Source organism: Toxorhynchites rutilus, chromosome 2, assembly GCF_029784135.1.
Source record: "Toxorhynchites rutilus septentrionalis strain SRP chromosome 2, ASM2978413v1, whole genome shotgun sequence".
NCBI lineage: Eukaryota > Metazoa > Arthropoda > Insecta > Diptera > Culicidae > Toxorhynchites > Toxorhynchites rutilus.
In genome coordinates, this window is record NC_073745.1 from 163,361,729 (window position 1) to 163,387,044 (window position 25,316).

The 25,316-nt window shown below is 38.2% G+C and overlaps 1 protein-coding gene across 3 annotated transcripts in view; it reads right to left on the reverse strand.

The window, feature by feature from the left end:
• LOC129769455 (uncharacterized) overlaps positions 1-25,080 on the reverse strand; it is a 29,401-nt gene extending 4,321 nt beyond the window's left edge. Inside the window, exon 1 of one of the 3 annotated variants that reach the window (XM_055771740.1) lies at positions 24,439-25,080. The gene's annotated coding sequence lies outside the window, so the exon portion shown is untranslated. Of the gene's footprint in view, positions 1-14,366; positions 14,574-24,434 lie in introns of those variants that run through there. The other 2 variants (XM_055771739.1, XM_055771741.1) reach the window with 2 other exon arrangements.
• Between the last annotated feature and the right edge of the window lie 236 nt (positions 25,081-25,316).

Sequence of the window (25,316 nt, forward strand, 5' to 3'; positions counted from 1 at the left end):
TTTCCTGGCAGTGCGAGAAGATATAGGAGAGCTCCTGTTTGCGAGAGGTGAAGGTATTCACCAGTAACCGGCTAAGGAATAAGCGACCCTGAGAGCCCTATCCCAAATCCTCAGAGTTACAGTGTTTTGAAGCTGAGGAAGCTTCCGGAAAAGGGGTGGAGAACCAATCTCCGAAATTTGATTTTACGTGACAGCGTAAGGAGTCACAACGAAACATTGCTGTGAAGTATGGGGTAAGCCATGATGTCGTCCAGCTGATATTCCCATTCGGAAGCATCAGATGCTCGTGGCAGCGTGACCGATTGGCCCATTATTTGTATTCGATATCTCTATATCAGACTTAACCTTTCAATAGGACTTATATGTTTTGATCGATTCTCTTCATCGACATTCTCTACTGTTAGTAACTATCTGAAATAAAATCGATGAATCGATATATCAACCTAACATGGACCATACACCCCGTCTGGAAGACAATAGTTCGTTAATCGAAAACACAAAATGATTAAAGGCGCCTCCTCATTATGCCGAATGATACCGATCGGCCTATACCAGGCGGCATATTCGGTTCGTTATGTAATGTGGACGCCCAGGGTTGCCAACAATATTTTCCAAAAAACTGGAATATTGCTCTTAAAAAAACTGGAAGAAACCTGGATTCTGTAAAATCGGTTTCGACTTCGATTTATCTAGAATAATTTTCTTTCCTATTCCAATGCTTGAAGAAAAAAAGGTTTTCCTTTGAAGCTTCGTGTAGTATTTATATGTGGTTCATAAAATGGCGATATAAACCATTAATTAACCGTTCGAGCAAATCAAAATAACGCAAATCTCACGCAAATCACTACTTTGAAACAATATTTGAGGATCTTTTTTTCTATAACCGTTAGAAAATATAGCTTTATTTGGATAAAATTTTGAAAATATCGTATTTATTGCTATAAGTGATTAATTGAGGTGTATGGGGACACGGTTCCTGGTTATAGAACACTTTTTTGCACTCACGAAGATTGTGAAATAAAAAGAAACTCCACCTGCGAATGACGGATCTCTATAGAAGCATGTCCGAAAAATATCTTGAAACTATTGAGAAACAGAGCTTGGACCCTCTGCCCCTAGGGAGGATGCTTCAATAGCTGTTATCTATGGCTATTACGAAAAAAAAGATAAGCCTTCGCTGTCGCGATTGAAGTTCGATGCAGAGCACGCGCGACATATCGCAGGGAATATTGGTTTTAGAGATGTTTACTTGGTTACCTTCTCAGGGACCCCACAGTCAACTTTCCGCCGTTTCAAGTTACCCAAAGACAATATTTGCCGCATGTTGTGTCACATGAGATTTTTGGATTTTAATTTCGTCGAATGATCGATTAATGTAAACGGAAGCAAGATTACGTAGGTTTTACATCATATCAACTAAAAGTCAATGGAGCACATTGACCCTATGATCTACTGAACTTTAGAATGATTTGGAGGACCTAGAGCAAATAATATTTATATGAACTCAAAGATAGTGTAGCACGTTGCCGCTTGGGTTAGCACTGCGCGCTAACCTTATTAAATTTGGAAGTGTAAGCAGAAAAAAATGACACTGAGAGTGTGTAAAAAAAGATAGATAGATAGACCTTGGATCGATCGAACAAAATTCCAAATTTGTCAAGGAATAGGAAGGGTGAAGGAAGAATAATATTTACTTATTGTGAATTTATTTTACATGAAATTGGTAAAACTTAAGCACATATATATAAAAAAAACTGGATTCAACTGGACAATATTTTAAAAAACTGGAAGACTTTAGGGTTTGACTGTTTAACTGGATCGAGGGAAAAAACTGGAAGAAACCAGTTTAAACTGGAACATTGGCAACGCTGTGGACGCCCCATCGGGTGCACGAAACCGAAGTCCCATCGGATGCACGAAGCCATCACGAACACACGAACAGCGTTGCCAATGTTCCAGTTTAAACTGGATTCTTCCAGTTTTTTTTTCCTCGATCCAGTTATAAAGTTAAACCCTGAAATCTTCCAGTTTTTTAAAATATTGTCCAGTTTTATACAGTTTTTTTATATGGTTGTTTCATTTTACCAGGTTTTTGTAAAATATATTCATTATGCATAAACATTATCCCTCCCTCACCCTTCCTATTACTTGGCCAATTTTGTTTTTTGACATTTTTCGTTCGATCGATCCAAAGTGTATCTTTTCTTTTCTTACGCAGTGTTATTTTTCTCCTGCTTACACATCCGAAAATCAATACGGTTAGCGCGCAGTGCGTGTGGTACCTTACCAAGCAGCAACGTGCTACAATGTCTTTGAGTTTATATAAATATTATATATTCTAGGTCCTCCAAAACATTCTGAAGTTCAGACCAATTGATCTACAATGTCCATAACAAAAAAAAATACCCAAAAATTCATAGAGCACGCGTGCTATGCTGGCTTTGAGTTTATATAACGTTTTAGTATCAGACGTGATAGGTTCTCCAAATCATTCTAAAGCTGAGAAGATCATAGTGTCAATGTGCTCCATCTTTTTAATTGATATGAATATGAAAACCAAGTAATCTTCCATCCGTTTACATCCGTTTACATCAATCGAACATCGAAATCGAACACGAAATGAAAATCCGAAAATCCCATGTGTTACAACATGCGGGAAAGATTATTTTTAGGTAACCTAAAAAGTAAAACCTGTACAATTATTTGGATCGGCTATACATTCCATTATTTATCGCATCATTTCCCATCGAAATCCAATCGCAACGATGGAAAATTAACTGTGGGATACCTAAGACGGTAACTGAGAGAACTTCTCGAAAATCAATTATCCCGGTGTTATTCATAGCGTATACACTTTATAGAACTCCATTTGCGACGGCGGAGAGTTGTTATTAGGAAATCTAGAAAGCAGAAGAACTCTAAAACTAATCAGACCGGCAATATATCGAACTCTAATATGGAAGGGGAGACTTATCTTTTGGAAACCTGAGAATCCGAGAGAACTCCTCTAGAACCTTGAAGATATTATGCATCGCGCGTACGTATATGAATCTCATCAGGACAGAGGAGAGATATTTTGACGTAGGACTACGTCTAACCGGAAGATATAGGGGGTGAAATGGAAATCTAGGCACTGAACAAGTAGGAAAAAATGCAAGATTTGGAACGCTTATAACTCGAGCATTTCTCAATAGATCGCAAAGGTTTTTGCATCAATTGATAGGAAATATATCTACGCATCTATCATAACGAATATCATTTCATTTTTCTTGAGATAAATGATTGAATAATTGTGAAATATCAAGCATTGTCCAAATGCACTATGTGCCCATTTTTGATTGGTCCATTTTGTGCTCCTCAAATCGTACCGACCAAAACGGGCAACCAGAGCAGCAGCGAAATAGAATGAAGCACGATTGGAAAGGAAAAAGAAAAAATATGAACGAAACATTGGTCGCAGTCTCACACATGCGTAATTCTCGAGCCAGCCAGTCAGCTTAAAAATCCCCGCTCCGCTGCCGTAACGATCATTCTCATTCAAACCGTACACCACATCAGTTCGCATCACAACACATCAACAAATCAACCCAAGCAGCCATGTCTGGACATGGCAAAGGAGGAAAAGTGAAGGGAAAGGCAAAATCCCGCTCGAACCGTGTTGATCTGGAGTTCCCCGCAAGGGTAGCTAGGCCGAGCGCGTTAGTACCAGTGCACCAGTCCATCTAGCCGGCGTTATATAGTTTCGGCCGCCGAAGTGATCGAGTTAGCTGGCAAAGCTGCTCGCGACGATAAGAAAACCTGCATTCGGAACAGAACACATTCGGTTCGGTGGACATCAAGACAACAGGCAGTTGCAGTGAGTGGCGAGTGGCAAACGCAATCGCAAAACGGCATCAGGTAGCAGAAGAAAAAAGTTTGTTCTTTATACAAACCGCTTTGGTGGCAAATCCAGAACAAGGCGGCATCGAGGGCGTTCGAAAAGGTTTTTTTCAAACCACGAGTACTTTTCTAAATTGGAACCATTCCATAAAACAAGGCGCTTTTCAGGGCCATTAAACCTTCCAAAAAAGAGTTTAGGAAATACAGTTCGATGCTTTCTAAAACAATATCCAAAATAATAATAAAACACAAATTGATGTTTTCATAATTTGTTTGCCAGGATCTGATGAGTATGTGAATTTGCCAGTTGTTCTGAGCTTATTGATAGTTGGGGACTTTTCTGATTATTCAATTTTCACCAATTCTTAAATTGTTTCCAGATTGAAAGTACATTAATTTACAATTAGTTCGACATTTAGCTAATTGGACGGACATGTAATGCGACTTATTTAGTTGGACATTTTTGTAAACATAGAGATCCAAATTATGACCCCACATTGAAAGTCGACACTGTACAACTGTCATCGCAAATGTTCAATTACAGGTTAAAATCGCCTCCAATGCGACACTGAGTGGCGCTTCGGCACGTCGCATTGAATGTAATTTACTGTACAACATGTCACAAAACTGGATGGGAAGAAATTTTCCAACTGTGAAAGCTGTGGCGAGTGGCAAACGCAATCGCTAAACAGAAAGGTTTAGCCGAACAAGATGGGGATATCGAGAGATAACAAAACAATAAACTCTTTAGATTGAAGATAATTTCGTGATCCCGAAAAGGACTCTTTTTAGCCTGCATGTGAATCCAACGAGCGAACAAATCGTAATGAATTTATTTTTTTGCCATCGCTGCCTTTTAACGCTCATTCGTTCGTCTCGTTGGACTCGCCCCTCTGGCTGAGTCTGTCGATTTGTCTCTATCCTGTGAGTGTGTACCGCTAGAGTATAAAACACGCGGACCCCAAAAAATATCTTATTTTCTTTCAAACCGTAAACCCGTGTGGTTGAACGGCATCGGCATCGTGGACGTAACAAAGGAGGACAAGTTAAGGGAAAGGCAAAGTCCCACTCGAGCCGTGCAGGTGTGCAGTTCCTCGTAGGTGTGTCCGTCAGTTGCTCAGCAAGGGTAGCTAGGCCGAGCGCGTTAGTACCAGTGCACCAGTCCATCTAGCCGGCGTTATATAGTTTCGGCCGCCGAAGTGATCGAGTTATCTGGCAAAGCTGCTCGCGACGATAATAAAACCCGCATTCAGAACACAACACATCAAGACAACAACAGGCAGTTGCAGCGAGTGGCGAGTGGCAAACGCAATCGCAAAACGGCATCAGGTAGCAGAAGAAAAAAGTTTGTTCTTTATACAAACTGCTTTGGTGGCAAATCCAGAACAAGGCGGCATCGAGGGCGTTCGAAAATGTTTTTTTTTTTCAAAACCACGAGTACTAAGTATTCTAAATTGGAACCATTCCATAAAACAAGGCGCTTTTCAGGGCCATTAAACCTTCCAAAAAAGAGTTTAGGAAATACAGTTCAATGCTTTCTAAAACAAATGGTCGTGATGGACGTACATGGGGATCAAAGACAAAGTAAAGATGTGTTCCATGTACGGGGCTAGGTGGTGAGCCTTCATAAAAAACGCAAAAACACAACGCCAAAGGTTCTTTTCAGAACCACCAACATGTTCATAAAGAGTAAACAGTAAACTAATCCATTTTTCAGGTAGATAGGTAGAAGAAGAAAATAAAACAATATTTTTAAAATATATATTTAACAAAAGCTGTCCCCTTTGTATAGTCCTACGTCACTCCGGTTATGTCCCCGACATTACCCACCCGTCTTTTTTTTTTAATAACCTGAGAAGGTAACCGAGAGTACTCCTCTAAATCCAATAATCCCGGCGATATGTTCCGTTATCCATCGCGCGTACTCTGCATCGAACTTCAGTCGCAACGGTGGAGAGTTATCTTTCTCTGGGTGGTAGCCAAGAATAGCAACTTACAATCGTTCTCCTTATGGGATTTGGGTTATTTTTTCGGACTTGCTACTACGAGATCCGTCATTCGCAGGTGAAGTTTTTTATTTCATATTCTTTGTGCGAAAAAGATAGCTACGAAGATGGTCAAAAAACACTACAAAAATGTCAAAATTCGAGAAGGAAAAGAACAGACAATTCAGGTTAGGTTTTATGTTGTAATCTATAACCAGAAACCGTGTACGTCAATAATTTTCATTGTCGAGCAAAAAAAATGAGATTTTTTAAGTTTTATCCAAATAAAATCATATTTTTTAGAGGTTTTAGAAGAAAAGATCCTCAAATGTCGTTTCACAGTAATATTCGAGTTGTGGGAAACGTTATTTTGATCTACTCGAATGGTTCATTTATGGTTTATTTCGCTATTTTATGATCTACTATACGCTTTGAAGGGAATACTATTTCTCGGACATTGGAATAAGTATAAAAAATGATTTTAGATAAACCAAGGCCGAACTTCTCAAAGTAAAACTTTTTCACGGGATCCAGTTTTCTTCCAGTTTTTTTAAGAGCAATCTTCCAGTTTTTTGAAAAATATTACTGGCAACCCTGCACACGAAGCACTATGTCGCCAACGCTAATTTACTTCGTTTTGTTTTGGTTCGTTTTTCTCGAACCGGACCCACTTGTTTCGGGTTCGGTTCGATTCGAGTCGGTTTTCGGCACGTCGGCAAGCCCGGGCGGTACGTCCACATTTAGTCGGCTTCACCGGGCGGCCAAGGCCGATTGGCGTAATGTGGACGCGTCTTAACGAAACGAATCGGCATCGGTAATCGGTAATAGTTGCTTTTTGTTCAACGATGAACTGTCATTTCATACAAAACAACTGATCATACAACTGTTGAGTACGGAAAATTGTTTTTGCTTTCTATTAATTTCTTATTTTATTCTTAATAATATAATTTTATTTCTGGGAATCTTCATAAAACAAGCCTTGAGAGATTAGCAAGACAGGTGAGCTCTTTTCTAGGTTTGACCAAATTATTTTTGCCATTATTTTTTAAAGATAGTAATTAGGCTCCATACATTTGATGGAAATGTTTTGGCTAGGAGTTTATACAGTTTATTAGAACGTTTCTTAATGACCATGTTGAGATTATCATCAAAATCAGGTGCTTCGTATTATAAGCGTATTTATTCTTGTATTCGTGCGTAAAATCATAACTCGTGTACTCACACACGGTGTCACAGACCACACGTGTCTCTGTAATATTGCCATTGTGTACTTTTTATGCGTTATTGGTATTCATTTAAAGAAAAGGATATAATTGAACGAGAAATCTCCAGAAAATATATTTTCCTCAACTTCATTAGTCATAGTCATTATTAAATGACTATGACTAATGAAGTTGAGGAAAACATAGTTTCTGGAGATTTCTCGTTCAATTATATATATCTCCACATTATATTATATCTCCACAACTGAATTTTGGATTTTTCGGTCTTTGAACTCGTGTGCGCGAGTATAGGATTAATTTATCAATTAAAGTTGTGACTCATTTAGATGTGGGGGAATCAACGATCAATGAACTTTCTTCGCAAAATCATTGCTCGTAACCCGATTTTCTCATTTAAATATTATGTTTTACAAAGTTGTTCAAAAGTTTGTAGAAGTATTGATATTGGGTCAATAATATCTTCATTTTCATGGAACCACTCCCGACATTCTTCCAAAAATGGAAATAAAATTGACGAGCCAGTCGAAATGTGTTGAAAGTCAGTATAATAGAGAAAAAAAAAACTTCTGTACAATTTTGTAGAACATTATATTTCAATGACAAAATTGATGTTCAAGTGATAATTTTTTGAAAAAAGAGTCAATGCTCGGTGGAACCCCCATGAAAAAACAATCAAAGTAATTGATGAATTAAAGATGAAAAGTGAATTTGGGTAATCGCCATCATACATAGTTTTATATAATCGAAGATGTTCGCAGATGTATATAACAATACTTTATATATATAGAAAATGTCCTCAACATCAATTTTCCCAAGTATACAACAATCAAAAAAACAAAGATACCATCTGAGAACCTTGATAATTCCACAACACAACTACTGTACGATGGTATGTAGAAAAAAAACAACTATTAGTTTAGAAGGTCTGTAAATAAAAAAAAACACTAGTAATTGGCGAATCATCCAAAGTTATTTAATTGCAGATGATTATACTGAAAATTCTAAATATGTACATTCTAAATCAGAGGGAATTAAAAAATCTTTGATTATCATTGGTAAATATGTACAAACTATGTATATACATTGAATTATATGTGAAAAAAATTCGAAAGAAACTATTAAAAAACCTGATGTCTGTAGCAATTATGGATATCTTCTTTATTATTCTTTCGTTTTTTTATATTATGTATGTCAATAGATTCACTAGAAGTAACTATACAATTTTATTACAAACAAAAAATTGTATATCATGAACAGATATGTCATTGCGATGAAAAATACTTTAGAGAATAAAACCGTTGATATCCAAACATCTGTAAAGCCGAATATTTGTTCTAGCAGCAAAATTCGCCTGCCTGTAAGATTTGACGAAGATCTATCGACTCTTGAAGATGTGTCTAAATCTCAGCAGGAAGAAATTACCTTACGAGAGAGATTCGGCATAGAGTCATCTGAATCATTGTACGGGTTTTTTGATCTATTGTGCAGCTGCTGTTCGTGAATATTGATCATTATACGAGGACTGGTAAGTCTGCGTATAATGCTCAGTGTGGCACAGCCTCTGGTATTACGTCTGAACTTCATGTAGTTGATGTCCTTATACATACATTTTCTTCTAACATGTCATGTTTTCCGATTTTTGTCGGTTTTTCCAATGGAGTTTAATTCTAGTTTTTTTTTATTTTTTAATTCCATGTTGATCGAAGCCGTTCCAGAACTGAATTCATGAGGGCGCTACACAACTTCAATGAAGTTCCGACGCTTCTCGTCGGAAGCGTAGAAACAATGACAATCTCTAATTTTTTTTTCTAACTAGCAGACCGGCGAAGCTCGTTCGCTAACAAGATTTAAATAATTTTGATTATGTTTCCTTCCTTCGTTTTTCCAAACCTACATTCGCAATCGATTATATATTGATATAATACATTTTATATCAACATAAAACATCAAATCAATAATATATATGAGTGCTCTTATAGAACCACTCTCCGAATTCGATTGGATTCAATATGTTTCATTTACTTTGCAAGTAAACAGGTTGAACGAATCACATATAGGCCATGTAAGTAAATGGTTATCAACATCCTGGTTTATTCAGTTAGCTTAGCTCAGTTAGCACCCGTGCACCCGTGGCCGAGTGGTTAGCGTCTCACATTATCATGCCGGGTGTTCGGGTTCGATTCCCGTTCTGGCAGGAGGAGTTTTCGTCAAATAAATTTCCTTCGACTTGCACTGTGGTCACACGTATTCAAGAACTTGCCCCTCGGGATACATTCAAGGCGTGTTATTTGGCTTAAGAAATCTCAATTAAGTATTAATAAATGACGCTAGTTAATGCATACGTTGAGACGGCAAAAGTTCCACAGGGAACGTTAACGCCATTCAAGAAGAAGAAGAAGCTCAGTTAGCTGACCGCAATGTACGAAATCATGAACAATAAATTCATGACCCTATAGAGATATCGAAACAAAATGAACAAAAATTCCCCCAACTTGCATGTATTTGCAATGCCAATTTCCCCAGGCACCTTGGTTTTGATGGCTGTGTTAGGGAACATATTTCTATGGGAACAAAAATTATCCCAACATGCATGTATCTGCAAAGCGGATTCCCTCAGGCACATTGATTTTAATGGCTGTGTTAGGGAACATACTTCGATGAGAACAAAAACATTTCACAGTTGTTCAATTGTTTACATTTTATTGATTGTGATAGTTGCGTAGAATCAATTAATACAAACTTCTTTCCGATCTATTGAGAAAAGTTCGAGTTATTATCATTCGAAATCTTTCATTTTTTCCTGCATGTTCTGTGTTTAGGTTTTCATTTTACCCCCCAAATATTCCAGTTAGACGTGATTCCACATCAAAATAAATCGTTAAATCTTGATGCACGGACACCAAATCATTTTTTTTATTATATATATATCGAAATGAGAAAAAATCGCAAAATAATATTTTTAATTTAATGTTTTTCATACTTCCCGATTGATTTTCATTTCAGACCAAAAACAATGTGTCTGAGTGAAACAGTGATACAGAGAAATATAAACTAGTACGCAAGGTCTGACAAAGAAAAACCGAGAAAGCCGTATATTCCTTTTTTATTGAAGAACTAAATCAAAAACCATACGATATGGAACGAATTAATATTGAATCGTTGTGAAAAAAAGAACCAAAGTATTACATAGAAAAAGATTCGGATAATGTAATACATTGTTACTTACTGTTAAGAATTAAGTTAATTCTAGTTAACTAATGTAAATACTGTATGATACGATATAGATGAATATAATCTGCATCAAATAATTTACTATTCCAAAAAGGTCTATTGAAAAACCAAATATGCAGAATTGTGCAAGTAGATAAATATTGTTCACAATCGAAACAAAAGGTTCGCTATACTTTAGAAATTTAAAGAATTTTTATTTAGAAATTTCATTTCTAATCGAGTTCGTGTCAACGCAAAATTTCGGATATGCAAATGTTCCATCACGTCTTCTCATTAATCACGACAAGCCAGACGAGGAAGTAGTGGCCGCAATGGTTCGCACTGATGTCAGTCCCGGCTTGCGAAACACTCTTCGCAGTCTTTCGATCACTTTCGAGATGGTACGATTTACGAGGACTAACAATACGACTGCTCTCTGGAGCTTTTTTACCACCTAAATAATGGAAATAAGCTACGATACAATTATCATCCGTTAAAAAAAAGTAGTTGTAAGATTTCATGAGAATTGTGGCAGAAATCATCGTGAAACCGTGAGTATTTCGAACATTGTTTTGCTTCTCCCATATACACTTCATATCGAATGCAAAAAAATGCGACATCATATTTTGCTGGCCAATACATGCTATGTTTCGCCTACTAAGGCTTGTTCGCGACAAAATCTGGACACCCCTAAACACACGCGTCTTCGGAAATACACCAACAATGAGTGACATAGTTTGCAAATTGTTGGACGTATGTCTGTTTTTTTCTGAAAATATAACATTTGTTTCTATTGCAGCCGGGTGCTATGATTGATGCTAGGATCGTTAGCAAAATCTCAAGCAAAACTCTCAATGGGATACCCAATTCATGTGAAAACAAAGGGAAAATGTCAGTGGGATACTCGATATGTTGGCTTCTGTCAGTTCAATAAGGGTTCTCTAAAGACGTCACCCGGGTGTTATATTGCAAGCGCTGAGTGTAAAATGGCGTCGAAAGAATAGCTGGTGCGAGGAGCAATATCTCGGATATCTCGAGAAGAAAACTAAGAAAACTCATTTCACAATAGCTAGCAAGAAGGGAAGTGGAACGAAAACGGATCGAATGGACGACGAAACGTATGTCCTAGAAAACTTCAGACAGCTCCCTGGTATGTCTTTTTACACTGCCATGAAACGGCATTGCAGAGCATTTCAGGGCAAAGAAGAAAGCCAAGTTACCCGAAAAATATTTAATATGTTTCATCTCTACGGTAACGGTTAACAATGAAATCTACCGTGAAGAATGCCTGCACGTTTGCTCGTTATAACGTTAACAAAACTGGATGAAAAGATGTATTCAGACGCTACTGACAATAAACGATAAAGGGCCTGGCCGGGTAAGGGAGTAAAAAGGGCCCCCAAACCAAATCACCAGCTGTATGGCAAATAGAATATATAGGATATTAAATAAGAAATTTTAACGGTTTATTTGAACCCCTATGTGGTTTAACATAGGATCTATAGTAAAAAACGTTCTTTGTCGTTTATTTCACGCCTTCTTCAAAAGCTTCGAGATAAAAATTTTAAAAAAATACTGAATGTGCATCTTACTACGGTCTAAAAATAGTTTGGAGATATTTATCGATACACCTTAGTAAAATGTACTTTCAGTATTTTTTCATACTTTTGTCTCAAAGCTATTGAAAATGGCGTGAAAAAAACCAAAAGGTGCATTCTTCACCATAGATCCTATGGTGTACCATATAAGGACTGAAATATATGGTACTACTGCCAAAATGTTTTATTTAGTACCATATAAAATATTTTCCATACAGCTGGTGATTTGGTTTGGGGGACTTTTCACTCCCTTACCCAGCCAGATCCTTAGGAAATATTGAAGAAAAATTTTTTGTACCGCACAACACTGAAAAAAATCTGAAAAAAACATCACACATATCTAGAAAAGCCGTAGAAACACATTTAAATATGAATTAGAATAGTACTGAATCTCTAAATCCCAAAAAAAAATTTTTTCGAAATTTCAAGATTTTTTTAGTACTAAAATTTTTGATGAAATTTTTTTCTTGATAACTTTTTTGATACAGTGGAATACCCAATGCATGTGAAAACAAAGAGAAAATGTCAGTGGGATACTCGATATGTTGGCTTCTGTCAGTTCAATAAGGGTTCTCTAAAGACGTCACCCGGGTGTTATATTGCAAGCGCTGAGTGTAAAATGGCGTCGAAAGAATAGCTGGTGCGAAGAGCAATGGTGTACGGTCGCAATGAAAATCCGGATATCTCGACACCATAGTAAGATGCACATTCAGTATTTTTCTCAATTTTTTACCTCGCTTTTGAGGATGGCGTGAAATAAACGAAAAAGTACGTTTTTCAATATAGATCCTATGTTAAACCACATAGTCAAAAATTCTTATTTAATATCCTATACAATATTTGCCATACAGTTGGTGATTTGGTTTGGGGGCACTTTTTACTCCCTTACCCGGCCAGGCCCTTTAAACTTTACATTGATGGAAAAAAGACCGGAATGGTCCAGAAGGTAAAGCGGTAAAGTAATGCCACAGCATGAAAAAGCACAGGCGCACACAGCTAAAACTGCGAAAAATGCAAAAAAATGCACTTGGCCCAGTCGAATTATTACCATTTTGCTTCAATTGGATATGCACTTCTACAAAGAAGCGCTTCACCGAATATATAGATGTCGCCAAAAGGTCGGTAAAAGGTTTTCTGCGGAACGAAAAAAAATTTATTTGAAACAAATAAAAATGTTTGAAGTTCTCCTGAAAGTTATGTGTTTTCCTCACAAGCTTCCAAATCTGATTTTCTTCTTCACTTCAATCAGTATGATTTTTTCGCGTTATACACGATTTAATAATTTTATAAAGCACATATACATATACAGCTCATCTAAAATTGTGATATACATGAAAATTGGTTAACTGTAACATGTGACATGTTGGTTAGTAACACGAACAGTAACCAGATCATCAGTATGAATTTGGTTATTCTTCTGATCTTAGTAGCACTGAAGCTGCGAGGATAACTCTAACTTCGCTAATCTCATGACAGTGGAAGTTGCAACATCACTAATAACTGAATTCTTTTCACAATTATTCTCCTTGTTTTGAATTTCGAAAATCTCTACACTATTACTCAGTAAAAAAGAATCCTCCTTTTGATAAATTCTCTATGACCGGAAACAATTTCCTTTCGGAGGATTTCCATTATCATTAACCGACCGAAAAACAACTTTCTGCATAACAAAAAAATTTCACAGGAGCGGTATTCTATCCACTGACATGGATACGGTCTCTTGAACAAAATAACACTTGTTCAAATTGCAATCTGTACAAGTAATGTATAGACACTAAGTGTCACCATCGATGGTTCTTTTTGAGACATACCTCAGTTTTTCGCCTCAAATTATCAAAATCACACTTCATCTTTACGTTGTAATGACTTTTTTGAAAAAAAAAAAAAGGTTTTGAAGTTAACGATTAGAATCATAAATTATTCCGTCCCATAGTTTGAAATGAATCTCTTTTATTGATATTTTTTAAACTGTTAATAACAATACTCGAGTACAAATGGACTAATTCATTCTTCTCAATACAATAATGAAATGAATATATCATATTTATAACCAAATGTCATTGTAATGTGGTCACAATTGAGTACTCTTCGTCATCACAATACGGACAACCGATAAAACTGTAATGCTTGTAAAAATTTTTATATTTCTACGAAAAAGAAATCGAAATCAGAATTATTTATAGTTTTTACTTCACTTTCCGAACAATGATGTTATTATTCAGTGAAGCAATACATTTTCTTTACTAAGCACATTGTCCTCGAATTTCACAGCTCACGCCTAATTTGAATTACCTACAAAATTATTCAAAATCAAATAAATATCCTCACTCTCATAGAAGTCAGCACTGCACATATGACAATTCTATTATAGCTATTGTTTCGAACAGCACAAAAATCACTATATATTGTTCACCAATTATAGACACATAAAAACCGGTTTATTGCAATTCACTTGTGTTTCCAAAAATTACCTCTATATCGATGATCCATTCCAACCTTATAAGAATTGATCTATGAAAAACTCGATATCAAGGAAATTTTTCTTTTTTTTTCTTTGAAGAAAAAGGGTAATAATGTCACGAAATGAATCTAATGAATCGACTAAATTCTGCTTCTGAAGACACATTCTTACGAACAATTTCAAGAGCAACTGATCCCCACTCGTCTACGGTATGCTAACTACTGACACAAGCGACAAGGCTTCGTAAACAATTCTCCTCTTGCTCGTTTCGTTCCGCACTTGCGCAGTCCTTGGCGAACCACGTGGTTTCTCTCTCGATGTATTCGAGATGCACCACAGCTCAATTCTGGGGAAAAAGCATTTATATTGCTCGGTGTGTGAAAATGCTACAGAGATCCAACATCATGCGTTCATCGTGCAGCTAGAAATGCACTACATGGTGACCCGAATGATCAAGGCAAGTATTAGATTGGACAGTTGCACGTCGATCTTAATGAAATAGGATTTGATTTCATTGTTTCTCTCGATCTTCCGCTGTTAATCAACTATTTCACATAATGTTTTCGCTCAAAAAAGTGCTTCCCAGATGTCATTGGAAGTTCTTTAAATCTGGAACTGCGTTCCGACGAGGTGTCGCAAGGTGTCGCAAAGGGTGCGTATATCGTCAATTGTCGCAGTTGGTCGAACACCGTTGATAGATTTCATGTCTGGCTTCTTCGATTTACGGCTTCTGCTCCTTGAGCTTACGCCGACTTTAAACGTGATCAACGCTTTTCGCTGAATGTGCAGCTTATCCAAAATGTTCTTGGTAATACTGTTCCTAAGATAGCCGTCTTAAGTTCTTCAAAAAAAAGATCTCTTCACAGCTTGATTAATACACTGGTCGATGAGGCAAAGCGATCCATCTATTGCCATATTGGTACTGCTACAAAATTCTACAAACAACCTGCCATGCTCACTCTGGGTTATCAGAACCTAATCAGGTGTTATGCGACAGCATCGACTGGCGTTTAAGGTTTCTAACCCTTATTCGAAGTTTGGAAACGATTATTCTCTCATAGGTTCTCGATTGAGCAGCTTAGTCTAAGTGGGAATCACGAAAAGCGCAATATGCACCTAATACTACGGCAGTTTATGAGAACATGAAGTTTTAGTATTTCTACTCGCTGCAGCTCGATGCCACTGAGAATCTTTTTTGACGTAGGATTACGACTTTCAGGAACATATTGAGGTACAAATTGAAAATCGAAAATCCTCCACATCGTGAAAATTATCCAATTTCAAACGCTTATTGCTCAGTCATTTCGTGATGGATTGATAAGATTTTTACGTCAATCGATTTCGGTACTCCATAACAATTTTTCACATTGAATAAAACAATGTAAGTCATGAAACTAATTATCGAACAATTGAAAAATCTCAATCCCTATCCTAACGGAAATACCCCCTTCTGATTGGTCGAAATTGACGACTCATGCGGCGGCTCATGTAATTACAATTATTGGTCAGTTATTTCCTGTTGGATTTGCGAGATATTTACATCAATCGATCTAAGCACTCCATAACAATTCATCACAATGAATAAAATAATATATTATACGAAACTAACTATCAAACGATCGAAAAATCCCCAAACGGAAATATCTCGTTATGATTGGTCGGAATTGAAGGGGAACGGCGTTGCATATACATCAAAGTAGAGGGAATTTTGGTTCCCACCGAAATGTCCCTAACAGAGACATCAAATCAAGCTGCCTGGGGGAAAACGCCATTGCAAATACATGAAAGTAGGGGGAGCTCTTGTTTTCACTGACATGTATTCCCTAACAGAAACTTCAAATTCAAGGTGTCTGGGGGAAATCAGCATGTAAATACCCTCGTGGTCGATGGTTTGACAAGTTCCGCGCACAAATGGATTGTGCTCTTTGTAACTAGCGTGGGTATTGCTGGTTGCATACGCGCTGGCGAACAATTTGGGAGCGATGAATGAGTACAGACCAAAGTAATTGGTTTTTATTCATTCTCGTTCCAATAAGAATCTTTCAATGGATTGGTTGAAGAATAATGTTTTATTGAATTGAATAGAACTTATATTTGATAGAATATAAATAAATTTTTAATTTGGAACTTTAATGTTGGTTGCTTCATGAAATTTCATATTAATGACCGATCATGCATTGTAAAACTTTTAGCAGAAGTGTAAGTGTAAAATTGTATATGGTAACGATTGTGTTAAAATGACTTGAAATATCAAACGATTCAAATCGCAAATCGATTCTTTCGCCCCGGTGCGACACAGAATCTTCCCTGGGTGCAAATGTTTCTACTTTTCTGACGGAAATAAGGGGTGCAAATCAACTCTTCCGCCCGGGTGCTAAAGCTTCACTCGACGCCACTGGATTGCCTGAAAAGATTACTGCCTTTTCTGCGGCATGAGAGATTCTGGTCTAGAAACAAGTTGCTCGTTTCTTCTCGCTCGGATGCTGTCAAAAGATCGAAGATCAAAGAAACAACAAACACTCCGCGAGCGCGTTGTACGGTTCTACGAAACGCGTGGAATTCAAGGAAAAAGTTTACAGTTGATCGCTTTCGGAACAAAAATGTGCCGTTGCGGAAGACCGATAGTGGCCTCCCGGCGAAGATCATGACGAAAAAGAAGAAGGAATCTCTAAAAAAGTTGTTCGACAACAAGGACGGTAGCAATTTGCGTGACGACAGCCGAAAATTTCACTGCTCCCATTCCTACATCCACAGAACTCTTAAGCAGGAGGGCATCGTCTGTCGGAAGAAGACTAGGTCCCAGAGTACACGAACGAGCAGATAGCGACCGTGAAATCACAGTACCGGTGGATGACGAACAATTATCGCGGGACGTCGTTCGTACTGGACGACGAAAGTTATTTTTCGCTGTCAAAGTCCCACATTTCCTGCAATGACCGATGCTATACCAGTGACAAGACGTCCAAACCCTCCGGGGTGAAGTACAAATACAAGCATAAGTTTGGGAAGAAAGTTATGTTGTATATTGCAATCTCCGACAAAGGGATTTCGAAGCCCTAGTTTCACAAGCCGACCAGACTTGCCATCAATTAGAAGGTGTACCAGGAGGAGTACCTGGAGAAGATTCTGGTTCCGTTCTTAGAAGAACATCATTTTGATGGGAATTACGTCTTCTGGCCGGACAAGGCGTCTTCAGATACCAGAAACAGATAACGTACGTACCCAAGGAACGAAACCCGACCAACTTGCCTCAGCACCATCCGATCGAGGATTTTTCGGCTCCCTCAGTGCCCTGGTATACAGGAATAATTAGCGTGCCACGGACACCAAGCAGCCCAACGAACTCTTGTGAGACTCCACTCCACCAAGTTGCGCCGTACGGTTGAGCACGGCCCCTTCGCCAACATTCACTGACTTTTTTTGAAAAACAACCGTTATGTTTTGTAAATAAAAAAATATTGGATTGCTTGAAATATTTTTTTTATTATATCACTGAAGAAATTCTCATTGTTTATTGAACACCCGTTAGCGTTAGAGGCGTTAGAGGAGTTAATAAGGTTCCCGTCTGCTTCGTTATAACGTCTGCCTATTTTTCAAACGTATAACAAAAATTATCATTTTTAGTTGACCAAATTTTTATCGTTCAACCATCAAGAGGCTTGAAAGTGGTTTAAAACTAATTGATGTACTCAGTGGCGTAGCTTGACCGAGTGACACTCGGGGCAGGTTACTAGGGTGTCACCCCACCGAATGAAGAATCAAAATTTTCTAAACAAGAAACGTTATTTATTATAATAGCTCTGTGGTAGTTCAAACCATGGAGGGAATATTGAGCAGGTTTGCGTGTCTGCATCAATTCATGGCAAGCGGATGTTTTCATGTGCAGTGTATATCCCACCTGACCGTAGTAGGGACATTAGCGTTTATGATTCCCATCTAGATTCTTTGCGAGAATTATGCGACATGGCATCAGATGATGATGTAGTGTTAGTTTGTGGTGACTACAACCAGCCACACATCCCGTGAAAAACGCAAAATGACGAGATTATTCAGCTTGATGACCTCCATCGCTAGCTCGGCTCTGGTCGATGGTTTAAACCTCCTCAATCTTAAGCAGTCGAACTTCATTTCAAATAACCGGGGTCGTATTTTGGATCTTGTTCTCTGCAGTCCGAATGTTGACGCGATTATTCGTGCCTCGGCATCGCCAATGCTGACGGTTGACGCACATCATCCTCCTTTGGTGATTGAGTTACCAGTCTTACCGACTGTAGTTGATCCAGCTGGAAGCTTAAGTGTCGCCGAACTTTCTATCAATTATGTGAAAATTGACTGTATCGCCCTCATTGACTTCTTGAGCAACATTGATTGGAACAGCACTTTGGCGTTAGATGATGTTGACGAAATGGCGTCTAGATTCTGCAGTATTGTACGGGATTGGATTGTTGAGAACACGCCTAGACGAATACCATCTGTAACGCCAGCCTGGAGTTCGCCACTTCTAAAAATATTAAGACGTGCTAAGAATGCATGCCAACGTAAGCTGCGTCAACACTGCACTAATGAATCGAAGCAAAACTTCCATCGTGCCAGCAACGCATATCGTCAGTTGAATGCTGGTCTCTATCGGTCATACGTGCTGCGTGTCCAAACTAACCTAAAGCGTAACCCCAAATGTTTTTGGAATTTCGTCAACTCCAAAAGAAAATCGACCAGCATCCCTTCAACGGTTTTTCTTGGTGAGAGTGAATCGACTACCGTACCTGACGCATGTGAATTGTTTTCTAAACACTTTGCATCTGTTTTCGCCTCCAATGTGGCTACTGCTTCTGAAGTTGACGCTGCTGCAGCACACGTTCCTCAGGATTTGATTGATCTGCACACCTTTGTTGTCAGTCCGCTGATGGTCGAAAAAGCAATTAACAATTTAAAATGTTCCACTTCTCCTGGCCCTGATGGAATTCCGGCGCTAGTGTTTCGCCGTTGTGCGGCTAGTTTTACAGTACCGCTATCGCGAATATTTACCGCTTCGCTGGAAACGGTGCCTTTCCAGTGATCTGGAAACATTTATTCATGTTTCCCGTATACAAGAAAGGAGACAACCGCAATGTAACTAACTATCGTGGAATAACTAGCCTATCTGCAGCTTCGAAAATTTTTGAGATGATCGTAAAGGAAGCGGTATTCTTCCACGTTAAACATTATATATCGCCAGCACAGCACGGTTTTATGCCCGGGCGCTCTGTGACAACAAACTTGTTGGAATTTACCTCTACGTGCATCAATCAGTTGGAGAACAAGGTTCAGGTTGATGCAGTGTATATTGACATAAAAGCCGCGTTTGATTGCATCGACCATCAGATTCTACTTGGAAAAATGCGTCGCCTGGGTGCTTCCGACCGTTTTGTTTCGTGGTTGTCGTCGTATCTTTCCGGGAGATCACTTCGAGTGAAGCTTGGAAGCCATCTTTCAATACCGTTCACCGCCGCTTCCGGAGTTCCTCAAGGCAGTAACTTGGGACCTCTATTGTTTGCCATTTTTTACAATGACGTCACCACATTTTTGAAACCAGGTTGTGTTCTCATCTACGCAGATGACTTGAAATTTTTTCTCACCGTTAAATGCATTGAGGATTGCCGTCAGTTACAAAGCTTGCTCAACAGTTTCTGGGTGTGGTATCAATTGAACAAAATTACAGTATGCATTGCCAAATGTGTTATCATGACATTTCATCGCAAGAAGGAACCAATATCCTTTGACTACTCTCTGGAAAACCATGTGCTGGCCCGTGTCAATCAGGTGAACGACCTCGGTGTGATACTGGATCCGAAGCTTAGTTTCAGCATACATCGCTCGACGTTAGCTTCCAAGGCCTACTGTCAACTTGAATTCATCTTGAGGATCTCCCGAGAATTCACGGATCCTTATTGTTTGAAGGCGCTATATTGTTCATTAGTGCGCCCTATTTTGGAAAATGCTTCTGTAGTGTGGATGCCCTATCAACTATCGTGGATCCTACGTATTGAACGAGTACAGAAAATGTTTATTCGTCGTGCTCTCAGCTCCCTGCCATGGCGCTGTCCTCAGAATCTTCCGCCTTATCCTGACAGATGTCTCTTGCTAGGGTTGGATACTCTTGAGCGAAGACGGAAACATCAACAATGTACGCTCGTCGCCAAGATACTCAACGATGAAATTGACTCACCCGTGCTGCTTTCCCGCATCATTATGCGTGCGCCATCTAGAGTTCTTCGCTCAACAAGCCTTTTACAGCCCGCGACACACCGTTCTAGTTTTGGTCATAATGAACCCGTAACGGGAATGATTCGTGCTGTCCCGATAGTAGAAGATCTGTTCGAGTTTGGAGAGTCATCTACCAGATTTCGTCAAAGGATTGGACGCATTCGTGTTTTTAAATGTTTTGTTTTGTTTTTAATGTTTGTATTTTAAAATTTGTTTTTTATGTTTATATTCATTAAGACATTTGTCAGATGAACAAAGAAATAAATAATAATAATAATAATAATATTAGATAGGACAAACAAGAATCACAATTAAAAAATAAATAAAATATGGCTTATTTTTGGATGTCGAAATGTGACTCCAATAAATCTTATCAATATCTTTGAGAGCTGAGACTGAGCAAGTGCTTCCCGATAAGTGCGCTTTCGCTGTCTGGTTGCAGGCTCAATGGAATGCGCAGCAATAACAGTACGGTGCTCAACTTATTGAACATGTTGTTGACCGCAAATTTTTAATTAATTTCAAAGCTGATAAGCCTCTCCATAAGATGCCACAGAAATTTACACGGTTTGAAACAGCTTCACATTCACAGTAAAAGTTGGAACCGATTCTTGGAAGTCCCACTTCATGATGAACTGTAACACATTCAATGCAATCTCCTTAATGACATCATTAGAATTAATTTCAGCGGCCTTCAAATGTCTACGGAGTCTTGGTGTCTCTAACAAAAGCTGGCTTTCCGAAATTTTTCAGTTGCCAGTTTGTCAAATCGACTTTTTCAGTTCAATGTCAGGTACTCACAACGTGTGTCGAGCTTGAATTGTTACAAAAAATTCGGCTGCTTCTATAGACGATGTTGACCGTTCTTGTAATTCCCGATGAACATGACCAATGTACTCCAACACTCCCTCTTCCATCGTTGGACCGTGTCCGGTAGGTATTTCGCCTGGTTTGCTCATCTTATGAGGAATTCTCCAGCAGCAAATTTTTAATCGTTGGATTTTTATAAAACCTTAACATATTAAGGACCGCACGTTTAGGGGCAAACTTGAACGCTTCCTTTGTTCGGATTCCACGAATGAGATCGTTTCCTTCGATGTGGATGAGACGAAGGCAAGTCATCGGTAGGCCTTGTTAGATTCTTGGCAAACCAAGGATTCAACCTTCAAGTGTAGAAAACAGACATCCGACATTTCGACTAGACTGTTCCTTTCAACAGCGAGAAAAACTACCAGTATATTGAGTCTACTCATTATACTGCGCTAGATCTACTTCATTTAGTACAACTGGTAGAAGGGATCGTGCACTTGATCCAGTATTTGAAACTGCGAAAAACTAGTAAACAGGTTAAACAGTTCTAAAAATGTCACACACTGTAGATTCTTAGCAAAATCATGTTGTCTTCATAAGCCCGAAGAGTTATCTACAAACCCTATGGATACGGCTTTTTCGTTTTGCTCTCTCAACAAAACCTGAACTCCTCCAACAAAACCTCCTATCGATAGCGTTCAAAGATGGAATACAAGAAGTATGGTGGAACAAAATGATAAAATTTGAAAAACAATTCAAAGGGTTTCTAAATATCTGCTATGGTCGGTTAGGCAACAGAAAACCTAAAGCCTAAATGGCTACTACTACTACTGTGTAATTTACAATTTATAGAAACATAAACATATGTACATGTACACGATAAAAACCTCTGTTACAGATAAAATGCTAATGAGCTTGATAAATAAATAAATGGGATAAAAAACAGCATGTTCTGCTTAACTGGTAGAACATGTCGATCAGCTAGATCGGAGGAATCCTATAGTTGATCTTAAATTGTGCTGAGTGTCCGGTTAATGAGATTAACGGTCGATGTCGTGGCATTGTGAAAAAAATGATGCCATAGACTGTTATTACATAAATAAAAACACGTGGATTTATTATCCAAATCATGCTACAAATGCATCTCAATCCATTGTGCCTTATCGATAACCATCCTTTCCATTCCAGTACTGAACTTTTTTTTTCATTTTTCCGGTACAACCAACATATGTCCCACCACATTACAGATGCAAAAACACGAACAAATTGCAATAATGTGCGAAAATGAACAGCTTGCACGCGAGGGAGTATTTAAACCAAACGCTGCATCAATCAGGAAACTCTATACTGAACCATCGAAATAAAATGTATTCACTGACTTTTCTCTCACCAGTGCGCTATACTTTGATTCCCAATTGAATCCAACGATAGCCGTGGCAAAAAATACTGCCTATTGTGAAAATTTGTTCTCATCGTTCGTTCTCGACTGAATGCGTACGATAGCCTGATGACAACGAATGGACCTTTTTTCGCCGGTAGCTCAGGTTATGTTATGCTTTTTTCTTGTTTCCCTCATTGAAGTATCATCTTTCACAGATGGTCGAACGTGCGAGATATCTGTGGACAATTGATTTTTTTATATTTGGTTTGTTTCATATGTGCATATTTTCCAAGCTGTTACAATCGTGTTGTATGTTGGATCGTTTTTTAGTTAGTTCATATCTCACTTATCTCAGTGAAAATCTCACGTACGTTTTAGAAATTCGTATTGGGAAGTGCTTCTTACGTGATATGGAGGAAATGTTAGTGCTCAATGCACTGTTTCAAGCTCATACGACAATAACTACATATCTCTGTCTGGTCGAGCAAATCAGGATGCATTGTTGCACTCATAATAACGTATGCATTAGAAATGCACTGATTCCGGATAGCGATAGAAGAAACTACAAAAGATCAATGGACCAAACTTTCTTTGCAGCATAAAAAGCTGAAGAGAAAGTGAAGCATAAGCTGTAGGGAAGGCTTGCGGTGAACGGGGAGATATGCAGTACGAAGTGTCTGCCGGAAGTTGCAGCCTACATCAAGAAGTATCACACCAAGGAGGATGTGGCCTTTCGTTGGACCTGGCCTAGACCCAGAGATGCAGAGATACATTTTTTGAAGCAAAATGTGTGAAAAGATGGCGAACAAAAATCTTCCAATTTCCATCTAGAAAATTTAACTTTGCTACTTTCCATTCAAACAAAAAAAAGTCTACCATTATAAACACCTCCTTTATTTATTGCTCAAGAATACAGTACCACGATATACAATTATATTCTTCATCTCGATCTGTATAGACCGTGCTCCTTGCGTTAGATTTAAAGCACCGGATGAATCAATCAAGTACAGTAAACTAATTGTATTGACATAAAAACAAACTGGTTTAATGCACAAATGTCTTCTTCAATGAAATAACCTTTCGTCTCTCGTCTCAAATGTGTTCATCTGCGTTTCCCGTTACTGTTTGATTTGCTTGAACCAGCAGCAATAGAGTGGACACTTTTATGAGGGACATAAACACAAGTCAGAGAGAATGGGTTTCAAAACTGAATGAATGCTAAAATTGAAATTTAAAGTTGATGGGTAATTTTCTAGTCATAAATTTAATATAGTTGTCCTCGCTAAAACACGACACTCACCGATCACATTGTTCTCCAAAAGTGGGGTTTCAATATTGGAGTTAGGCTGTCAAAATCATACCCTACTAGCTATAAACACAGAAAAGAAGTAATGAAGATATGCCTTCTATATGCTGCATTTTCATTAAATATTTTTCTGTAGATGTATTCAAGATCAATTAAACAACAAATTTATTCAAAAAGAATTTGTTACACCTAGCTCAACGAAAACAACATTGTATATTCTTGCTATCTACAGCTACAGTTACTCAATAACATATGTTGATATTTTGTTCAAATTTGAAATCATATGTGAGACCAACATTTACGCCAACCAGAGAAAAATTAAAAACAGTGAAACTTACCCACCTGCGCACGAATGTTGCTGAACGATTGCCACTATCCAAGAGTTCCATCCAGTTTAATCCATCCACAGCTAACTTCTTCCACGTTGAGATAACTCAATCGATCACTGATATTGAATGCCAGCCAACCTTTTAGCAGTCATATAACGATGATCACTGTATGCACGATACATTCATCATCTTTCAAGTGGTGACCGTGATTTAAGCGCTTTTGTCCGATATAATCTTTTATCCGCACATTGTCATCCGTTTTTTTTAATTATTCGCGCTCCAATCGTAGACCAACAACTTTTTCGGATTGTTCGAATCTTCGTTTGGTTTCTTAGAAAACTTCACGATAAACTCTTTACACAATCATTTAAGGATTCTATATTTGCATATAAAATCCGGGATAGGAATTAGGATAAATGACGGGAGAGAGAATGGGTATTGATGTAATCCTCAAATTTCACACTCGCAGCCAATCTGAAACGAAACACAAAAGAACGAAATCGTTTTGCATTGGAATCATACCTGATTTCTAACAGATGAAACACGGCGCGAAACTTCGCGCTCAAAAAATTCAAAAATCTGAACAAAGGGATAAAACTGATAAAACCGTGGCTAACGATCTCGAGAACAACCAAACACAAACTGATTGTTCTGTGTGTAAGCGCGGTCGTTTTATAACCTAAGCTCAGTCAATTCTCAACGCGTATAGGTAAAGACCCGTCATTTTGACAATATAAACGAGCATTACAGGTTCACTCCACATATCCCATTGCGTCGAGAATTAACTTAATTGAGCGTTGAAATCAGAGGGTGCATCATCGTGTTGCGATTGCAATCCCATCTTGTGTGTGTATACAAATAATCTGTGTTCTCGCCAGCGAGGGATGTGAA